Consider the following 21,121-nt stretch of genomic DNA (forward strand, 5'->3'; position numbering starts at 1 on the left):
GCTTCCGTGAAATATGATCGGCATTCTGACTGAATCCCTTGAATTTTGGAACGAAATTGTGGTGGCTCCTTTTTGACATTTCTATCGAAATTTGTTTCTCCAAAGGGTTGAATTATTTGGACAGAATTGCTTCAAATGAAGCTTGAGTTGTTGAAATGAAATGTTTCTGCTTTCAACGTCTTTGGCTTTAAATGCCAAAAGGCAGATTGTGGTTCTTTTGAAGTCTTTACAAGGCTTCCTACTAAATGTTATAGATAAGATTTATAAAGCTTATCAAGTCTTAAGTATGACTTGGTTATCATATATTATCCATTTAGCAAAGTGACTACTTAGTCATTTCTAAGCTTTGTGGCTTATTTCCACGTTGAGAGGGGAGATTAGTTTAATAATTTTTTTTATCCACTTATTAGTTTACTGGGTAATGTCCTGTTACCTGGTAATTAATCAATTACTCGTATAATTGAAAAATTACTTAAAATTCTATTTATTTTTTTAAAATACTTCATATATACTTTATATATTATACTACTGTGGTCATATGGTACCTTGCATCGTACTAGTTCATAATTATCAGGTATTATCGCTTGACCTATTTTTTATTCCAAATCGGCCACTTTCAATGAAACTCGTTTCTTTTAATCCGTGTACCCCTTTATCCTTCATAACACTTATTTATTGCTTGCTATAAATAGCGTAAGTACGTTAGCGTCAAGATGATCTCATCCCCGAGTCTATGTAGGTTAACTGAAAATAAAATTTTAACGTACGAAAATCGCGAGATATAACACTTATGGTGAGGACGAGAGTAAAAGCACGAAGGGTGATGTCGTGCACTTGATATTGTTCCTTCTTATTCTTTCTTTCAGTTGAATTTTGGTGTTTCTTATGTTTCTTTACTGAAATTCTGTTTGTACTTGCTATTTCCCGCAGCATGTTTCCCCTTCCCATCTTTAACTGCCAGTTTCTGTTGTTATTATTTGTTGTATATGATATAAATGCACATGTTTATTTGGTAGTCTGGTCCTAGCCTCGTCACTACTTCGCTGAGGTTAGGCTAGGGACTTACCAGCACATGGGGTCGGTTGTGCTGATACTATACTTTGCACTGTGTGTAGATCCCGGTGCTGCAGCTTTTGGACCACAGTGACGTTGCTGCCTTCAGTCCATCAGGCGACCCGAGGTAGTCCTGCAGGTGTCCGCAGGCCTTGGCATCTCATTCTACCTTTCCATTTTGTTTCTTTTATGTATTTCAGAAACAACTTTGTATTTATCTTTCAAACCCCTATTTGTAGTATTCTTAGACAGTTTTTGAGATTGTGACACTAGTTCTGGGTAGCTTATGTTTATGGATTTGTATTGGTATTATTTTAAATTGTTACATTTCATTGTTCTGCTTTATTTATTTTCGCTGTTTATAAAGTGTTAATTCACAATCATTAAGGGATTAAAAATGAAAAGGGTTAAATAATTGGAATAATTGACTTGCCTAGCTTTCACTAGTAGGCGCCATCACGACTCCTGAGGGTGGGAAATCTGGGTCGTGAAAAAAATACAAAAGGGAGAAAAATGGATGCTGCCATCAGGTAAATAGTTGACAAAATTAAGCAAGAAATCATATGGGCGTTTGAGTTGAAGTTGGATGAGCTGATAGAAAAGTACGACAGTGTAACGACCCGACCGGTCGTTTTGAGCTTTTGTACTTTGCTCACCAGTTCTTGGGCATTACTTGCCCCATGTGGTGTATTATGACTTATGTAAATCATTGGTGTTGGGTTTCAGGTTAATCAGGATGAATTTTGAAGAACAGTTCTCAGTTGAAGCTTGAAATTTGAAAGGTTTTACCAAAATTTGACTTATGTGTATTTGATCTCAGATTGGAATTTTTATGATTTGGTTAGCTCCGTTAGGTGATTTGTGACTTAGGAGTGTGATCGAATTTGGTTTTGGAGGTCCGGTGTAGAATTAGGCTTGAATTGGCGAAGTTAGTCTTTTAGCGAATTCAGGTTGATAGGTGAGATTTTGATATAGTAGTCAAAATGGAATTCCGAGAGTTGTTGTAGCTTCATTATGTCATTTGTGATGTGTGTGCAAAATTTCAGGTTATTCGGACATTGTTTGGTCGGGTTTTTTATCGAAAGAGTATTTCGGAAGTTTTTGAAAACTTAGGCTTGAATTCGATGAGTTTTAGGTAATTTGATGTTGTTTGAGGTGTTTTGATGATTTGAGCAGGTTTGAATGATGTTATGAATTATGTTGGCATTTTTGGTCGGGGTCCCATGAGGCTCGGATAAGTTCTGGAAGAGTTTTTGGAAGATTTTGTCGATTTGATCATAAGCATGTAATGATCCAAAGGTCCATTTTTAGTTCTAGAGATCAAAATTTGATTTCGAAACTTCCAGAATTTTGATAATGAATTATAGGACTGATCTGGAAAGTTTGGTCTAATTTCATCAAGTCACGATTGGGTTTTTGACACGAAACATGAGTTAATTGTTTAACGAGTGAAATGGGTATTGAACTGACCAAATGAGCTCTGAATTGAGTTTCGACTGAAGGTCTATGTTCGTATCATTATTTGTGACTCATAGGAACAAGAATTATCGAATTCTGAGGTCCCAGGCCCGAGAAATGAATTTTTGAGTAAAATTGTTTTCTGAAAATATTTAAGGAAAATGGAAATGAAATTAGATTAGAAAGTGATGATATCGGGCTCGTATTTTGGTTTCGGCACCCGGTACAGGTCTTATATATCGTTTAAGCACTTTCTGTAAAGTTTGGTTGAAAACGGACGTCGTTTGATGTTTTTCGGACTCAAAATGGAAAAATTGATGTTTTATGAAATTTGAAAGAATTCTTGGATTTTAAAGCTTAATTCATGGTATATGACGTTATTTTGGCGATTTTATCGCACGGTTAAGTTCGTAGGATGTTGTTGAGTTAGTGTATGTGTTTGGTTAGGAGCCCCGAGGGCTCGAGAGTATTTCGGAGGTGTCTCGGAGTGATTTCGGACTTAGGGAAAATTGCAGAAAATTGCAGAAACAGTACTGTGTACAGTACCCCAGGAACAGTACCGTATATAGTACCGTGTATAGTACCCCATGAATAGTATCCCGTGAACAGTACCGTGAACAGTACCCCATGAACAGTACCGTACGCGTGAACAGTGCCCACGACATTTTCTGGGTAGATTCAAGCTGTGAAAATGGGACTCGTCCCATTTTTCATTTTTACCAAATTGGAGCTCGGGGAGAGGCGATTTTCGGGAGATTTTCAGAGAAAACAACGGGATTCGAGGCAATCGGAGGTCGATTTAAAAGACAAAGGCATCGCGAGCTAGAGGATTAGCCGGTTCGAGGTGAGTAATGATTGTAAATGATGTCCTGAGGGTTTGAAACCCTGGATTGCACATCGTAGTGCTATATTGAGGTGAAACACGTGCTGGATGATGAGCGCGGGGTCCTTTACTACTGGGTATTGTGACTTGGTCCATCCCGTATTGATGATTTTACAGCATATTTTATTGAAACTGATTTGTTATCATCATGATTTGGGCTGATTGCCGTATTTGGGCTTTGAGCCAATTATTTGAACCCTTCGGGGATTTTTATCACTATTTCTTCACTATTTTGACTTATATTTAAACTCAGTCCTGTTGATGATTATTGTTTTACAAACTCAGCCACTTTTATACAGATTTGAAACTCAAATGATATTTCTAAATGATATTTTGGGCTGAGAACTACTGTTTTACAAATGCCCAAAGGGCTTGTGATGATTTTCGGACTGAGTGAGGCCGAGGGCCATATGTGAGGATATGCTGAGTGATATGAGGTCGAGCGCCTGAGTTACTATTTATGCCACACGGTGGCTTGAGTGATGTGAGGCCGAGGGCTTGAGATACTTTATATGCCACGCGGTGGCTTGAGTGATGTAAGGATATGTTGAGTGATGATACCACGAGGTGGCTTGATATAGCGCTTGGGCCGTAAGGGGCCCCTCCGGAGTTTGCACACCCACAGTGAGTGTGGGTACCCATTGTTCTGAGTGATTGATACTATGCCCGAGAGGCTGATATGAGTGATTGTGAGGTAGCCCGAGGGGCTGATACTATTCTGAGAGTGAGCCCGAGGGGCTGTTACTGTTCTGATATTGAGCCCGAGGGGCTGTTACTGTTCTGATATTGAGCCCAAGGTGCTGGCACTATTCTAATATTGAGCCCGAGGGGCTGGTTCTGTTGATATTATGCCCGAGGGGCAGTTTGTTGTAAATGTTTTTCCCGAGGGGCTGTTTACATTTCTATCATTTTTGTTACTCACTTGTAAACTACTTGCTTTACTTGTTGGAAAAAAGGGGATTTTCACTTGATTTCTCACTACTTTACTGTTTAAAGTGATTTCTGCTTCAGTATGGAATACCTTGTGTTTTTGCGTGATTTCTTGCCTTAAGTCTTTATTTATTATTATTACTCACTGAGTCGGAGTACTCACATTACTCCCTGCACCTTGTGTGCAGATTCAGGTATGTTTTGGCTGATCGAAGGTAGAGTCATCAGGGTTTAGCAAGGTAGCTGCCGGCGTTCGCAGCACTGCTTTTCTCTCTCCTCATTTCATTAGTCTGTATTTGTACACTCCAGGTTTTCAGTTGTATTTATACCCTAGTAGATGCTCGTGACTTGTAACACCCCGGTTAGGGATGTGTCGGGTTGTGCTTCCGTTAATTATATCATTAAATCATATTTAAATTGTTTATTAATGTTTAACTATTTTTGAAAAGGCGATATGGGTTTGTTGGCTAGTCTTGTCTTCACGAGAGGCGCCATCACGACCGGAGCGGGGTTTGGGTCGTGACAAGTTGGTATCAGAGCCGACTCTCAGGAAGTACGATGGGTGGGTACCCACAACGAGGACGTTGTGTTCCTGTTGGTGGGGTGAGTACAGTACAGGTGTTGTAGCACTCCTGTAGCTCGCAGGAATCCCCCATCGGAAAAAAGATGGGGAGTCCTAGGCTATATTAGTAGGACTTGGACCTACATGTGCATAGGTCTTTTCTCCATGTTCGATTGGGGGAGAACAAAACCGTGAGGGTGAAGCCCAAAGCGGACAATATATGTATAGTGTGGGCCAGGTCGTGACAGTTGGTATCAGAGCCTAGGTTACATAGGTCTCACGAGTCATGAGCAGGTTTAGTAGAGTCTCGCGGATCGGTACGGAGACGTCTGTATTTATCCTCGAGAGGCTGCAGAACCTTTAGGAAAACTTCACATTCTTGAATTCTTATCGTGCGTCCTTTGATTCAGCTTGAAATGTAACTCTTTGAAATCCTTCCACGCGTTCGTATGTGCGCATGAACGCTTAGTATCAGATGTGCCTTGATGGTTTGTGATTTCCTGATCGAGGGGCGAGGTGTGATCTTTGTAACTCGATGTTTGGCCAGTCTGAAGGACTTGAGGCCGGATCTTTTCCTATGGCTTGAGCACCGAGGTGCTGATTGTGTGAGCAAGTGTTTTGAACTTATATGTTCGGTATTGTCCCTATTAGTGGAAATGACGGTTGAGTAACTATGTGATGAGTATGTTAGTACTGCGAGATGTATTCATATGATTTGGAAACGACAAGAAGGGTCTGCTAGAATATAGAAGAACTATTAGGTGCTTGAATTCCATCTTGATTCGAGGTATAACCCCGAGTTATAGGCGTGTGAAGAATATTTTCATGTTTCCCAGTTGTGAGTGAATTAAAAAAAAAATCATGTTGCGGTATGAGTTCAGACTCAGGAAGACTAAGTGATTGCGTATAGTTTATGATGGTGGAAGGTATACATAAATGTTAGTTAAGGGGAAACAGGTGGGTTATCTCCTGCAAAGTGTTCTACATTTGTGTGATCTTTATGTTGTATGTTAGAAGATCCCATTTACAAGTGAAATATATATGTGAATTTAATTTGGGTCGCTTAAAAGAGTGGGTTTAATTGTTATGAGAGTAAATACGAGATTTGTAGAAGATATGAAGTACCAGATGGTCTGTGTTCCACGAGCTTATGAAGGATTGAGTTAATCTCACTATGGTATTATGGAAGCAATAAAGCGTATGTGTTATGAGTTATGGTGCGTGTTTGACATATGGCTTTGAGCCAAGTGGGGGAGTCCGCTGTTGAATAGTTGATTGCATGGTTATATGCTCTAATGGTCCCAGTTCGAGGCGTATTTGTAAATCAGTTGTGGCTCGAGTAAAGGAAATTTCAATAAAGTCTATGTTATGATATATGGGTGTACGAGAATCGAAGAATGACTTGAGTTGTGGTTGGTAACGAATGCCCGGTGCATAGAGCAGGAAGTTGCTTGGTTATATTGGAATGAGGTCACATTCTGCAGTGTCGGAGTGCAAATGAAGCACAAGTTGTTCGGTTCGTTTAATCAATCTAACTGCGGTTTGAGTAGAGTGGATGCCTCTAGAGAATGGTCTTATTGTGTTCGAAATTTTACATGCAATAATTGGAGGCTTTCAAGTTGTACTTATGGATAGAAACTGAGTTTTCCTTGGAAGATGTCAAGACTTGTGGTGTTTTCCATATTAATTGTGGGATTCTATGTATCAGTATCAGGAGGTAATGGATTTAGATCCGCAGGAAGTTTTTCAGAGCGAATTATTTTGAATGTGGCGCTTTTGGGAATATTTAAGAGAGAATATCAACTTGAAGATGAATCAGAAGGAAATTTAGACATATAGGGTAGCTTGATAGTAGACCGAATTGGTATGGTAAGGATATGATTAATTCCGGGTGTGTGTTCGAGGTAATAAGTTCTTTCAGGTATTTTATGGCGATGCTCTTAGGTTTTGATGGCTTGCTTAGCTTGATTGAGTTAGGAGGATTCAGTCCTGACAGGTCTGATTTGTGCAAAGGGAATTCGGAGAGTTCTTGATGGTTTTTCTGCGGTTTGGAGATGTATATTTTCTATGGGCATGCGTAGAATGGGATGTATAGTGATTTTCTTCTAGATGGGACCAATGGAAAGTTCTTGACTGATTGAGTATGTAGATGTTTGTGGCTCGGAAAGGATATGAATTTCTCATGGTTATCCTAGAGTGGTATAGTTTATACGGTATGTTCGGTAAGACTGAGATTTGCATGTGTAAGGCCACGGTTCAGATTTGAATGGAAGGTCCTAAATTCTTAGGCAGCACGGGCAGTTTCAGATAATTAGAGAAATGAACTTCAGATGATTTGAGAAGGGATCTCCAGATGATTAAGGAAATGGTAATGCTAATTGAGGTGATTTGACGAGGGTATATGTTCCAGAAAGAGTAAATGTGATTGAGTTGATGGTACTTCGGTAGTATTGCAGCACTTCTCGTCAAGTTAGCTGCTGATATTCGAGTTTGCTTGGCAGCACTAAAGAATCTTAGAGTATCTCTCGTGGGGTGATTGGGTACTAGAGGTGAGTTATATATGAGAGTGGCGGAATTGGGATCAGATATGGTAATTCATGTGTTTTATGGACTTGGAGATTAGGAGTTCTCATATACAAGTTAGATTGTGGTTGTGGATGGAAAAATGTGGGTAAGTTAGTTAGATATTAGTATGTGCTATGATTCAGTCATTGTGGACTTTCGAAGGATTATTTATCTGTTGTGTGTAACTGGAGTTGATGTATGGTCCATTGGTAGACCTATATGGGATATGTGTCCAGCATCAAGACGATTTTGTTGACTTCAAGTTGATGTTGGCGAAGGATGTGTTGCTTTGGTTGTTTTGAGCTATTAGCAATTATGGGGATCTATGCGTTACCTTTCAGTGTTGTGAGACATTACAATCTGTTGGTTATAGGTACCTATGGTGCGGTTCTATCAGAGCTTCATAATAGAAGTCGAGCGGGAAGAGTAATTGTGTTGGATTAGATGAGATCGTTTGGATCATCAATGAATACAACGGATTCGATTTCAGCATGTTGGAAGGATAATATCGAGGTTCGGCTCAGAAATTTGCTTTGGTATTTGCCAAAAAAAAAGTGGCTTCATGAATGGTTGATCTGGGAAGTGGTTATGGCTTATTGCATGTTTCATTATCATTGGCAGTATATGAAAGTGCTGGAATGAGACTTTAGTTGATAAGAGATTTTCTACTTGTATTCGGTTGTTGCGTACAACTGCTATGAATGGAATTTATCTCTACATATCTTTGAGTTATGTGGTATGTCATATAATTGCACCTGACGATGCAGGTATGGGTGAATACAGCTTGTTCGGACTTATTCAAAGTATAGATGTGAGATTCTGATCTTATAGATGATTTCAGAAGTGGAAATGTGGTTCTAAGGTTTATGTGCTAGGTTGGATTGTGAAAGTTCAGTTGCATTGTGTTATCGGACCTATATGAGATAGGGTGATGTAGGATCACCCCCGGGTATATGCATGGTAAAGTTATTCAGCTATTGGTTGGCTTTTAGAACAACTCTGAGTACGTTCGAGGACGAACGTGTGTTTAAGTGGGGGAGGATGTAATGACCCGACCGGTCGTTTTGAGCTTTTGCACTTCACTCGCCAGTTCTTGAGCATTACTTGCCCCATGTGGTATATTATGACTTATGTAAATCATTGGTGTTGGGTTTCAGGTTAATCAGGATGAATTTGGAAGAACAGTTCTCAGTTGAAGCTTGAAATTTGAATGGTTTGACCAAAATTTGACTTATGTGTATTTGATCTCGGATTGAAATTTTTATGATTTGGTTAGCTCCGTTAGGTGATTTGTGACTTAGGAGTGTGATCGAATTTGGTTTTGGAGGTCCGGTGTAGAATTAGGGTTGAATTGGCGAAGTTAGTATTTTAGCGAATTCCGGTTGATAGGCGAGATTTTGATATAGTAGTCAAAATGGAATTCCGAGAGTTGTTGTAGCTTCATTATGTCATTTGTGATGTGTGTGCGAAATTTCAGGTTATTCGGACATTGTTTGGTCGGGTTTTTTATCGAAAGAGTATTTCGGAAGTTTTTGAAAACTTAGGCTTGAATTCGATGAGTTTTGGGTAATTTGATGTTGTTTGAGGTGTTTTGATGATTTGAGCAGGTTTGAATGATGTTATGAATTATGTTGGCATTTTTGGTCGGGGTCCCATGAGGCTCGGATAAGTTCTGGAAGAGTTTTTGGAAGATTTTGTCGATTTGATCATAAGCATGTAATGATCCAAAGGTCCATTATTAGTTCTAGAGATCAAAATTTGATTTCGAAACTTCCAGAATTTTGATAATGAATTATAGGACTGATCTGGAAAGTTTGGTCTAATTTCATCAAGTCGCGATTGGGTTTTTGACACGAAACATGAGTTAATTGTTTAACGAGTGAAATGGGTATTGAACTGACCAAATGAGCTCTGAATTGAGTTTCGACTGAAGGTCTATGTTCGTATCATTATTTGTGACTCATAGGAACAAGAATTATCGAATTCTGAGGTCCCAGGCCCGAGAAATGAATTTTTGAGTAAAATTGTTTTCTGAAAATATTTAAGGAAAATGGAAATGAAATTTGATTAGAAAGTGATGATATCGGGCCCGTATTTTGGTTACGGCGTCTGGTACAGGTCTTATATATGGTTTAAGCACTTTTTGTAAAGTTTGGTTTAAAACGGACGTCGTTTGATGTGTTTCGGACTCAAAATGGAAAAATTGATGTATTATGAAATTTGAAAGAATTCTTGGATTTTAAAGCTTAATTCATGGTATATGACGTTATTTTGGCGATTTGATCGCACGGTTAAGTTCGTAGGATGTTGTTGAGTTAGTGTATGTGTTTGGTTAGGAGCCCCGAGGGCTCGGGAGTGTTTCGTAGGTGTCTCGGAGTGATTTCGGACTTAGGGAAAATTGCAGAAACAGTACCGTGTACAGTACCCCATGAATAGTACCGTGTACAGTACCCCGTGAACAGTACCGTAGGTGTGAACAGTACCCACGATATTTTCTGGACAGATTCAAGCTCTGAAAATGGGACTCGTCCCATTTTTCATTTTTACCAAATTGGAGCTCGGGGAAAGGCGATTTTCGGGAGATTTTAAGAGAAAACAATGGGATTCGAGGCAATCAGAGGTCGATTTGAAAGACAAAGGCATCACGAGCTAGAGGATTCGACGGTTCAAGGTGAGTAATGATTGTAAATGATGTCCTGAGGGTTTGAAACCCTGGATTGCACATCGTAGTGCTATATTGAGGTGAAACACACGCTGAATGATGAGCGCGGGTTCCTTTACTACTGGGGATTGTGACTTGGTCCATCCCGTATTGATGATTTTACTGCATATTTGATTGAAACTGATTTGTTATCATCATGATTTGGGCTGATTGTCGTATTTGGGCTTCGAGCCAATTATTTGAACCCTTCGGGGATTTTTATCACTATTTCCTCACTGTTTTGACTTATATTTAAACTCAGTCCTGTTGATGATTATTGTTTTACAAACTCAGCCACTTTTATACAGATTTGAAACTCAAATGATATTTCTAAATGATATTTTGGGCTGAGAACTACTGTTTTACAAATGCCCAAGGGGCTTGTGATGATTTTCGGACTGAGTGAGGCCGAGGGCCATATGTGAGGATATGCTGAGTGATATGAGGCCGAGGGCCTGAGTTACTATTTATGCCACGCGGTGGCTTGAGTGATGTGAGGCCGAGGGCCTGAGATACTTTATATGCCACGCGGTGGCTTGAGTGATGTGAGGATATGCTGAGTGATGATGCCACGAGGTGGCTTGATATAGCGCTTGGGCCGTAAGGGGCCCCTCCGGAGTCTGCACACCCACAGTGAGCGCGGGTACCCATTGTTCTGAGTGATTGATACTATGCCCGAGGGGCTGATATGAGTGATTGTGAGGTAGCCCGAGGGGCTGATACTATTCTGAGAGTGAGCCCGAGGGGCTGATATTGTTCTGGTATTGAGCCCGAGGGGCTGTCACTGTTCTGATATTGAGCCCGAGGGGCTGGCACTGTTCTGATATTGAGCCCGAGGGGCGGTTTGTTGTACATGTTTTGCCCAAGGGGATTTTTACATTTCTATCATTTTTGTTACTCACTTGTAAACTACTTGATTTACTTGTTGGAAAAAAGGGATTTTCACTTGATTTCTCACTACTTTACTGTTTAAAGTGATTTTTCTGCTTCAGTATGGAATATCTTGTGTTTTTGCGTGATTTCTTGCCTTCAGTCTTTATTTATTATTATTACTCACTGAGTCGGAGTACTCACATTACTCCCTGCACCTTGTGTGCAGATTTAGGTATGTTTTGGTTAATCGAAGGCAGAGTCATCATGGTTTAGCAAGGTAGCTGCCGGCGTTCGCAACACTGTTTTTCTCTCTCCTCATTTCATTAGTCTGTATTTGTACACTCCAGGCTTTCAGTTGTATTTATACCCTAGTAGATGCTCGTGACTTGTGACACCTCGGTTAGGGCTGTGTCGGGTTGTGCTTCTGTTAATTATATCATTAAATCATATTTAAACTGTTTATTAATGTTTAACTATTTTTGAAAAGGCGATATGGGTTTGTTGGCTAGCCTTGTCTTCACGAGAGGTGCCATCACGACCGGAGCGGGGTTTGGGTCGTGACAGACAGAGAGCTGGAAGAAATCAATAACAAGCTTGATACGCTTGTGATGCTAGCCACATTTGATAGTCTTGGTGATGAAGACGCTTGTCCATCTGACAGTGACGCCGACAATGACGATATGAACGATTAGTTTTTTCGGATAATCCTGTTAGTTAAAGGGTTATTATGTTATTTATTTTTTATGTAATTTTAATTTATCTTTTATTTTTTAATGAAAAATTCTGTTTTTGTTTTAAATTTTTGTGCATTTTTTAATATTAATTCTCTTTATATTTGAAAAATAACAAAGGAAATGAACTAAATAACTTCAGCAGGAATTAACAAAAACTCATCCGAAAATTACATATTGCAGGACAAAATATTAAGCATGTTTTAGCAAATGAACTAAAAAAACTTTAGCATACTAAAAATGTTTTACATATTCCGGAATACTTAAGCATTTTTTGGTATGAAGTTTTTCCAAAAAATCATAATAAAATACATAGTGCATGAGTATGTAATTTTAATTTATGTTTTATTTTATTTAATGAAAAATGATGTTTTTGTTTTTATGTTTTTTTGCATTTTTTTAATATTAATCCTCTTTAAACTTAAAAAATAACAAAAGAAATTAACTAAATAACTTCAGCAGACATTAACAAAAACTCATTAAAAAATTACATATCGCAGGACAAAATATTAAGCATGGAAATGAACTAAATAATTTTAGCAAGAATTAACAAAAACATATCCAAAAATTACATATTGCAGGACAAAATATTAAGCATGTTTTAGCAAATAACTAAAAAAACTTCAGCATACTAAAAATTATATAAAAAATGTTTTACATATTCCGGAAAACTTAAGCATTTTTTGGTATGAAGTTTTTCCAAAAAATCATAATAAAATACATAGTGCAGGAGGAAAACTTCAGCTCGTTTTGCTGAAGTTTTCAAGAATGAACTAAAAAACTTCAGCATAAAATGCTGAAGTTTTTGTGCAATATGTAATTTTAATATATGTTTTATTTTATTTAATGAAAAATGATGTTTTTGTTTTAATGTTTTTGTGCATTTTTTTCAATATTAATCCTCTTTAAACTTAGAAAATAACAGAGGAAATTAACAAAATAACTTCAGTAGGCATTAACAAAAACTCATTAAAAAATTGCTTATTGTAGGACAAAATATTAAGCAAGGAAATGAACTAAATAACTTCAGCAGGAATTAACAAAAAATTATCCGAAAATTACATATTGCAGGACATAATATTAAGCATGCTTTAGCAAATGAACTAAAATACTTCAGCATACTAAAAATTATATGAAAAATATTTTACATATTCCGGAAACTTAAGCATTTTTCGTATGAAGTTTTCCAAAAAATCATAATAAAATACATAGTGCAGGAGGAAAACTTCAGCTCGTTTTGCTGAAGTTTTCAAGAATGATGTGCAATATGTAATTTTAATTTATGTTTTCTTTTTTACCCAGTGGAGGAGGGAAACTTCAGCTCGTTTTTTGAAATTTTTAAAGATGAACTAAACAACTTCAGCATCCCATGCTGAAGTTTTTGTGCAATATGTAATTTAATTTATATTTTATTTTTACCTAATACAGGAGGAAAACTTCAACTCATTTTGCTGAAGTTCTTAAAGATGAACTAAAATACTTCAACACTTTATGCTAAAGTATCACGACCCAGATTTTTCACCCTCGGGAGTCGTGGTGGAGCCTACTAGTGAAAACTAGGCAAGCCACCTATTCTGATTAATTTACCCTTTTCATTTTTAACCTCTTAATAATAACAAGTTAGCATATTATAAATAGCGGAAATAATAATGCAGAAGAACGAAATTTAACGATTAAGCTAGTACCAATACAAATCCATAAGCATAAACCACCCAAAACTGGTGTCACAATCTCACGGACTATCTAAGAATACTATAAATAGGGTCTGAACAAAATAAATACATGTCTATCTTTGAAATAGAAAAGAACAGAGAAACAAGATAGGAAGGGGACGCCAAGGCCTGCGGACGCCTGCAATTTAAAGTATCTAGCAAAATAACAGTAATAGAAGTAGTTTCAAAGTAACGGGGAGGGGTAACATGCTATGGGGAAAAAACCAACATAAAGAATCACAGTAATAGTGGAATAAGACAATTAAGGCACTTGAACTGATAACAGTAAGAAATTTGTCACGACCCAAGTTCACCCTCCGTGAACTATCGTGACGACACCTAGTCTCTACGACTAGGTAAGCCTAACAATTTCGGAAAAGAGAAAACAAATGCGGAAAAACTTATAAAAACTGAAGACAACAAATATAAAAGCATTTAATATGCCGCTCGGCATATACTAATACAAGATCTCAAAAACTGAACAACTTCCCAAGACCCGGAATCTCATGAAATTACAAGCTATGAATATTACATAGTGCTCTAACTCCAAAATGTCTAGATCAAAGTAAATACAGAAGGCTATAACTACTAGAGAGAATGGAGAGGGACTCCTCGGTCTACAGACGCGGTAGATATACCTCAAAGTCTCTGAAAAATCGCCTCGCCTCAAGTATGATAGTGCTGAGCCGAAGAACCTGGATCTGCACATGAAAAACATGCGCAAGAAGGGCATGAGTACACCACAACGGTACTTAGTATGTGTTAAGCCTAACCTCGGTCGAGTAGTGACGAGGAAGGTCAGGGCCCTACTGATTTTAGATTAAAAAAAAGGTAAAACAGTATAGAATACGATAATATAATTAAGTGCTAACAGTATGAACTAACACGGGATGACAAGAATAACAACAACTACAACAGAGAGAGAAAACACAGAGAGAATATAACTCTACACAGCAATAGCAATTCGGGATCACCCAGGATACCGTCCTATAGTCCCCGAATGTAAATATCCAGTGGATCTCCCAAGTGTAGTCCCGTAGTCCACTCATAGTGCGCGGGATCTACCGGAATACCTATCCATAGTCCCAAATATAAATACCCAGTACTGGGGGAATCTACCGGGTGCAATCCCGTAGTTCCTATATAAATGTGCAAGGGGTTCTACCGGAATAAAAATTCGTAGTCCCAAAGTAAAGATGTAGGGGAATCTCCCGAGATACTGTCCCGTAGTCCCAAAGTAAACACACAGCAGTAACACAAAGAATATTCAATTCAATCCAAATTTCATACCAAGGTAAAACAGGTATTTCTAACCTAGCATGCTGCACATAATTCAATTAAAGCAGTTTGAGAAAGTAAGGTAATTAAGTCAATTAGACATGCTTCCCTAAGCTAACAGTAGGCATAAATTGCAAGTAGTATAAATAGGAAAGGAAACACAGTTATAGTTACTTAATAAAGATAGGATTTCCAACAATTAGGACAAGTACGCACTCGTCACCTCATGTACAAGGCATTTCATATATCAACAATACCAAATCCTAAGGGGAGTTCCCCCATCCCCCCACAAGGTTAGGCAAGCCACTTACCTCGAACCCGCTCATTCAACTCAATACCACGTTCTTGCCACAAGTATCTGACTCCAAATGGCCAAAATCTTTTTAAAGTAATTACATAATGTAAATATAACTTAAAGTAACTAATCCAACAAATACATTCGAAGCTAATACGCGAAATTAGAAAAAATGCCCAAAAAGCCCCCCCCCCCCCAAGGCTTACTTCTCGGAATCAGGTAAAATTTACAAATTCGGAATCCTCACACTCTCACGGGTTCATATATACAGAAATTACTCCAATCCGGCATCAAAATCTTGAACAAAAATCCAAAATTAGGCCTAAGAACTTTTCCAAATTTTCACCCCAAATTCGAATTTAAAGGATGAATTTAAGCATAGATTCGTGAGAATTAATCAAAACCGAGTAAGAATTACTTACCCAAAACACCCAGGTGATAATCTCTCCCAAAATTGCCAATCCCGAGCTCCCAAGTCAATTTCTAAGGTTTTGAGACTAAATCCTCATTTCTACCCTTTTTCTGACCAGTGAAACCACATCTGCGGCTCTGGGACTGCACCTACGGTCCCGCTTCTGTGGAGACCATGTCGCACATGCGACTTTTTATTAAACCGAAAATTCCGCACCTGCAACACCCCTTTGCGCAGATGCGATGCCGCTTTTGTGGTGCATGGGCCGCATCTGCGACCTAAGTCCAAAATGCCTCAGACCGCACCTGCGATCCTCCTACCGCTTCTGTGGTGCCGCACTTGCGGTCCAATACACGCAGGTGTGATTATGACATGTTCAGCCAACTTCATATTTCTCCTAAGTCCAATTCAACTTCCGTTAAGCACCCAAAACTCACTCGAGGCCCCCGGGACCTCAACCGAACATGCCAACCAGACCTAAAACATCATACGAACTTATTCCAACCCTCGAATCACATCAAACAATTCTAAAAGCACAAATCTCTCTCCAATCCAAGACTAAGGATTCCAAAAACTTCCAAATTCCGCTTTCAATCAAAAAGCCTATCAAACCTTGTCTGAATGGCCTGAAATTTTGCGCACACGTCACATTCAACACTGCTGAGCTACTTCAACTCTGGGAACTCCATTCCGACCCCTAGATCAAAATTTCACTATCGAACCGGAAACTTCAAAAATTCAACTTTTGGCATTTTAAGCCTAAATAAGCTATGGACCTCCAAAACTCAATCCGAACATGCCCCTAAGCCCGAAATCACCCAACAGAGCTAACGGAACCAACGTAATTCCATTTCGAGGTCGTCTTCACACTTCTCCAACTACGGTCCAAATTCTAAAGCTTAAACTCTCATTTAGGGACTAAGTGTCCCAAAACACTCCGAAAATCAAAACGAACCTTCCCGATAACTTACAATAGCAGAAACAAATACGGGGAATGCAGTTAATATGGCATAGGGGCGTAAATTCTTAAAACGACCGACTGAGTCATTACATCCTCCCACTCTTAAAATATTTGTTCGTCCTCGAACGAGCATAGAGTAATACCCGAATTAGTGAAAAGATGAGGGTAACGGCTGCGCATATCCTGCTCAGTCTCCCAAGTTGCCTCCTCGACCGGCTGACCCCGCCACGGAACCTTCATTGATACAATGTTCTTTGACCTCAGCTTCCGAACCTGCCTGTCCAATATCGCCACCGACTCCTCAACATAAGATAGATCTTTGTCCAACTGGACAGAATTGAAATCCAACACGTACGACGGATCACAGTGATACCTCTAGAGCATCGAAACATGAAATACCAGATAAACTCCTGCCAAGCTGGGAGGTAAGAAAAGCTCATAAGCAACTTCCCCAATACGTCTCAATATCTCAAAAGGACCAATAAACCTCGGACTCAACTTCCCTTTCTTCCCAAATCTCATAACGCCCTTCATAGGCGAAACCCAAAGCAAGACCCACTCTCCAATCATATAGGAAACATCACGAACCTTCCGGTTCGCGTAACTCTTTTGTCCGGACTGGGCTATACGGAGTCTATCCTGAATCACCTTAACCTTCTCCAAAGCATCATGAACCAAGTATGTGCCCAATAATCTAGCCTCACCCGGCTCAAACCAACCTACCGGGGATCTACACCGTCTACCATATAAAGCCTCATACGGTGCCATCTGAATGTTGAACTGATAACTGTTGTTGTAGGCAAACGTGGCCAATGGAAAGAACTGATCCCAAGAACCTCCAAAGCCCATCACACACGCACAGAGCATATCCTCAAGAATCTAAATAGTGTGCTCGGACTGTCCGTCCGTCTGGGGGTAAAACGTGTAAGGGATCAAAATAACCTTGAGGGGAAGGTGTTAGGCACCCCTCGCGGTCCACAACGGTGGGTCCTGGCCGAACTTAGTAATTTGAATTAGTCATTTAACAAGTAAGCGGTCTAAACACACATTTGCCAATAAAGGTAGTTTACACAATCTAAACACATATACAATCAAGAAAGTTTAGATGGCCTAAACATGCGTAAATTAAGGAGGTCTAAGCAGTCCAAGCATACATAAACCAAGGAAGTTTAGGCAGTCTAAGTACACATATATGAATTAGGAAAGGGAAGTCCTAAATTAATTAGCCTATAGGATCAATCTGTGCAATGCCCGGTAATCCTCCTCAACTAGAGGGGCTACACATGACATTAGCACGTAGGTCATCATATCCTTTTACTACCATTACCCTCCCCTTAGTGGTTATATAAGCGAGTTTAATTAATGAACTCTAAGCGTGCTTTACCCGTCCCTTCCTTGTGGTCCTGGAGGCATTTAGGACCTCTATACTTAGGTAGTTCTAGACACTCCTAAGGTATTTAAAAGGTAAAATCTAAGGGACAACAAAGAACACATAGGACTGTCAAATAGGGAAGCAATTAAGGGCTCATGTTTACCTCCACACATAAACAAATACATAGCACGTCTCAAACAATCGATTTTTTAGAAATTTAAAAAGCCTTAAAACATGATATCTAGATAAACAGATACAGAATATGCAATATTTGTTTAAGAGCGAAGTAACAGAACTCTAATTAGTTTGCCTATTGATTTTATAGCCTGTTAAGCCTGGACAATTCCACACATAAACAGAACCTGATTTTATAGTTACTTAAATACCTAAGGCTTGCCTAGGCGTGGCTCTGTATGCAGTCATAATTTGGGAACTATTTAAACAGCTTGATGTTATTTAGTCCTATAGGCATGCTGATCTAAGTGATTAATATTACAAAAACTGATTTTAGGCATGTTGATAGTAGGACATGATATCTATGTCTTGGGACAATTTTAAACCCTTTTATAGACAGTTATTTATTCAAAATGACGTAGTCATGGTTTAGAACCAAATGCAAAAAAAGTCTAAATTAGGATTTCTAATGCACATAAAGATGATCATTTTTATTAAGCATGATTATAGTAGCAGTTTGATGACATGATTTCCAGGTGATAATGACTTATGCAGAGTCAGAGAAAGAAGTGATGAACTTATAACATACTTGTAATATGTGAAATACAAACGTGAGTATCCTAAGGTAGGTTTTATAATGTAAATATTTTAGACTTATGACATGTTTTGATGCAAATAGCATAGCATATGGGCCTAAAACAGGATTTCTATTCTAACATGCACTCAAAGCAGGATTTCTGTCGCAAATATATATAAACTAAGAGCATGATTTCTACTATGTATCAACCTAAAGCATGATATCTAACCAGTTTCCCACAAACATCATATAGGAACCCTCCCTTTTACTAATCACCCCAATATTTATTTACAAATAATATTATTACAGACCAAGATCAAAAGAATTAAATAAGTAAATGAAACTATGTTATAGGGAGCCTAAATCTGGCCCAAAGTATCTGGGAATGCCAGGCCTTCAACAGAGTATCAGAAACGAAAGATCTCACAGCCAGTAATATGTGTCTTGGTGTGTCAGAGTTCCCTAAGGACCTCAAGAATCCCGGACAGTGCTCACACCAAGACCATTTCTTAAATGGGGATTGATTATGTACAGTGTGGAAGGGCCAGCCCTGGTATGCTAGAGTTCAGAGAGATCTCAAGGATCCCTAAGTAGTACATATACTAGAGGGGCAGAACTTAATAGTCTAAGAGTAGAAGTAAGAGTGCTTGACATAGTGTTGAAAGACTTAGTGAAACAGTTTAGAAGTGGAAAGATTCAGAAATAATTTGAAAGATACTAGGAGAATGCTAGGAGTAGGAGCAGCAGTTTGAAATCATTTTGAGGAAAAACATAGTCAGCAAACAACCTAATCAATCGTAGAATACCTAGATTCACTTAACAAGCAGCCTTACAAACAAGGGGTGAAGGAGATTGGGAAATATATAGGGTTGAAACCATATAAACAGGGAAACTGATACAACAAATCAACCAGGGGACTACTGAACAAGTTAGACATGGTGATAGACAGTTAAGACATGGAGAAAGAATGTAACAGAATCATGTTGAAAACACAAATGTGTTGAACAGAATTGGACACAATCAGGACCAATTGAATGCACTAGAAAACTAAATAACTAACATAGTCATACCAATAAGAGGGATGGGGGTAAGGGAACTAATTAAACATGTTGGACAGGTATCAAAGAAACTAAGTGAAGTCAGACATACTAATTACACATAAGGCATAATTTAGACATGCTTAATAACAGTAAACAAAGAAACAAGTTGAATAACTAATACAGGGATAAACATGGATGTATAGACATGGAACACATAAGGTTGAGTTTCAAAATTTAACTAGAGACATACCAGTTAAAGAAGAGAATGCAGAATGTAAAAAAAGGAGATTCCACTATCTAGCCTTGGCTTTCAGCCGGCTAGACCAACAGTCAGCACAAGTAGCAAAGAAATAAGAGAGAGTTTGAATGTATGTGTGTGCATTCTGAACAGTGTTCGTGTGTTGAAGAAACATAATGATAGTGCTTATATAGTAGTACAGAGTAGAGCCAAAATAAGGTAAAGGAATCAGCATTCGGTCAATTAAGGAAATTATAGGATCTCAGAATCCAATCACATAAGGAGTTCAGAATAGACTCCTTTAATTAGGGGTAATTGATCAAACGGTAACAACAGGGGTCTAGTTAAGGAAAGAATCTCCATCAAACCATATAAACGAATCAGTAAGAATCCCTGAACCATTCGGATAGTTTACTAAGGCAAGGCAGGTAACTATTGTGAATAAGGTAAATGAAGTAACCAAATAATCAATCAATGCTTGATTGGGGATAGGAAATTAGAGAATTATACCATAAATAACTCTAATTGAATCATCAAATAAGGCAAGAAGTAGGTTTAACCGTCAGTCAGGGTTAAAGCCCATAAATCAAGCAATTAATCATACGACTACGGTAATCATAGATAATTAAAGACCAATCAAAGGTCAGTTAAACCATAAATAAATAAGAGGTGTAAATTAAGAGCCTCAGGATTAAGGGAAATGAACAAAAATCAGTAAGTTGCTTCAGTAAACAAATGAAATCCTAGATAAAATAACAGACAAGAGGTTTGAAATCAAACAATGAATAGTCAGTCAAGCCAGAAACATAATCATGCGAGAAAGATTAAATAAAACATGAGGATCTCAGAAAACCCTTTGTGAAAACATAAGAAGTAGAAAAACCTAATTTGAAAACATTTAAAGTTGATTGACAGTATAGAGGTCAAAGAACCCTCAAAGAAAACAGCCATGGAAACTTGAAAGCATTTCAAACATACAAGGATTAGAACAACAGAAGTCAGAGAAATTAAAAACCTAAAGTAGCGTAGTGCTAAAAATCGGTTAGTAATAGAGAAGTAAAAGAACCTTAAAGAACAACCATGGGAATTTGAAAACACTCCAGATACACAGAGATTCGACCAACAAACAACAAGAGAACCAAACCCTAATATGACAAAGTGCTCAAAAAATCGGTTAATCATTAAAGAAATAAAAGAACCTTAAGGAAACATCAATGACGAACTTAAAATCACTTCAGATTTACAAGGATCTGGACAGATTCAAGTCCAAACATTAGGTTTTGAAGAAAAGAGAAAGGGTAATGAG

This window comes from Nicotiana tabacum, chromosome 11, assembly GCF_000715075.1.
Source record: "Nicotiana tabacum cultivar K326 chromosome 11, ASM71507v2, whole genome shotgun sequence".
Classification (NCBI taxonomy): domain Eukaryota; kingdom Viridiplantae; phylum Streptophyta; class Magnoliopsida; order Solanales; family Solanaceae; genus Nicotiana; species Nicotiana tabacum.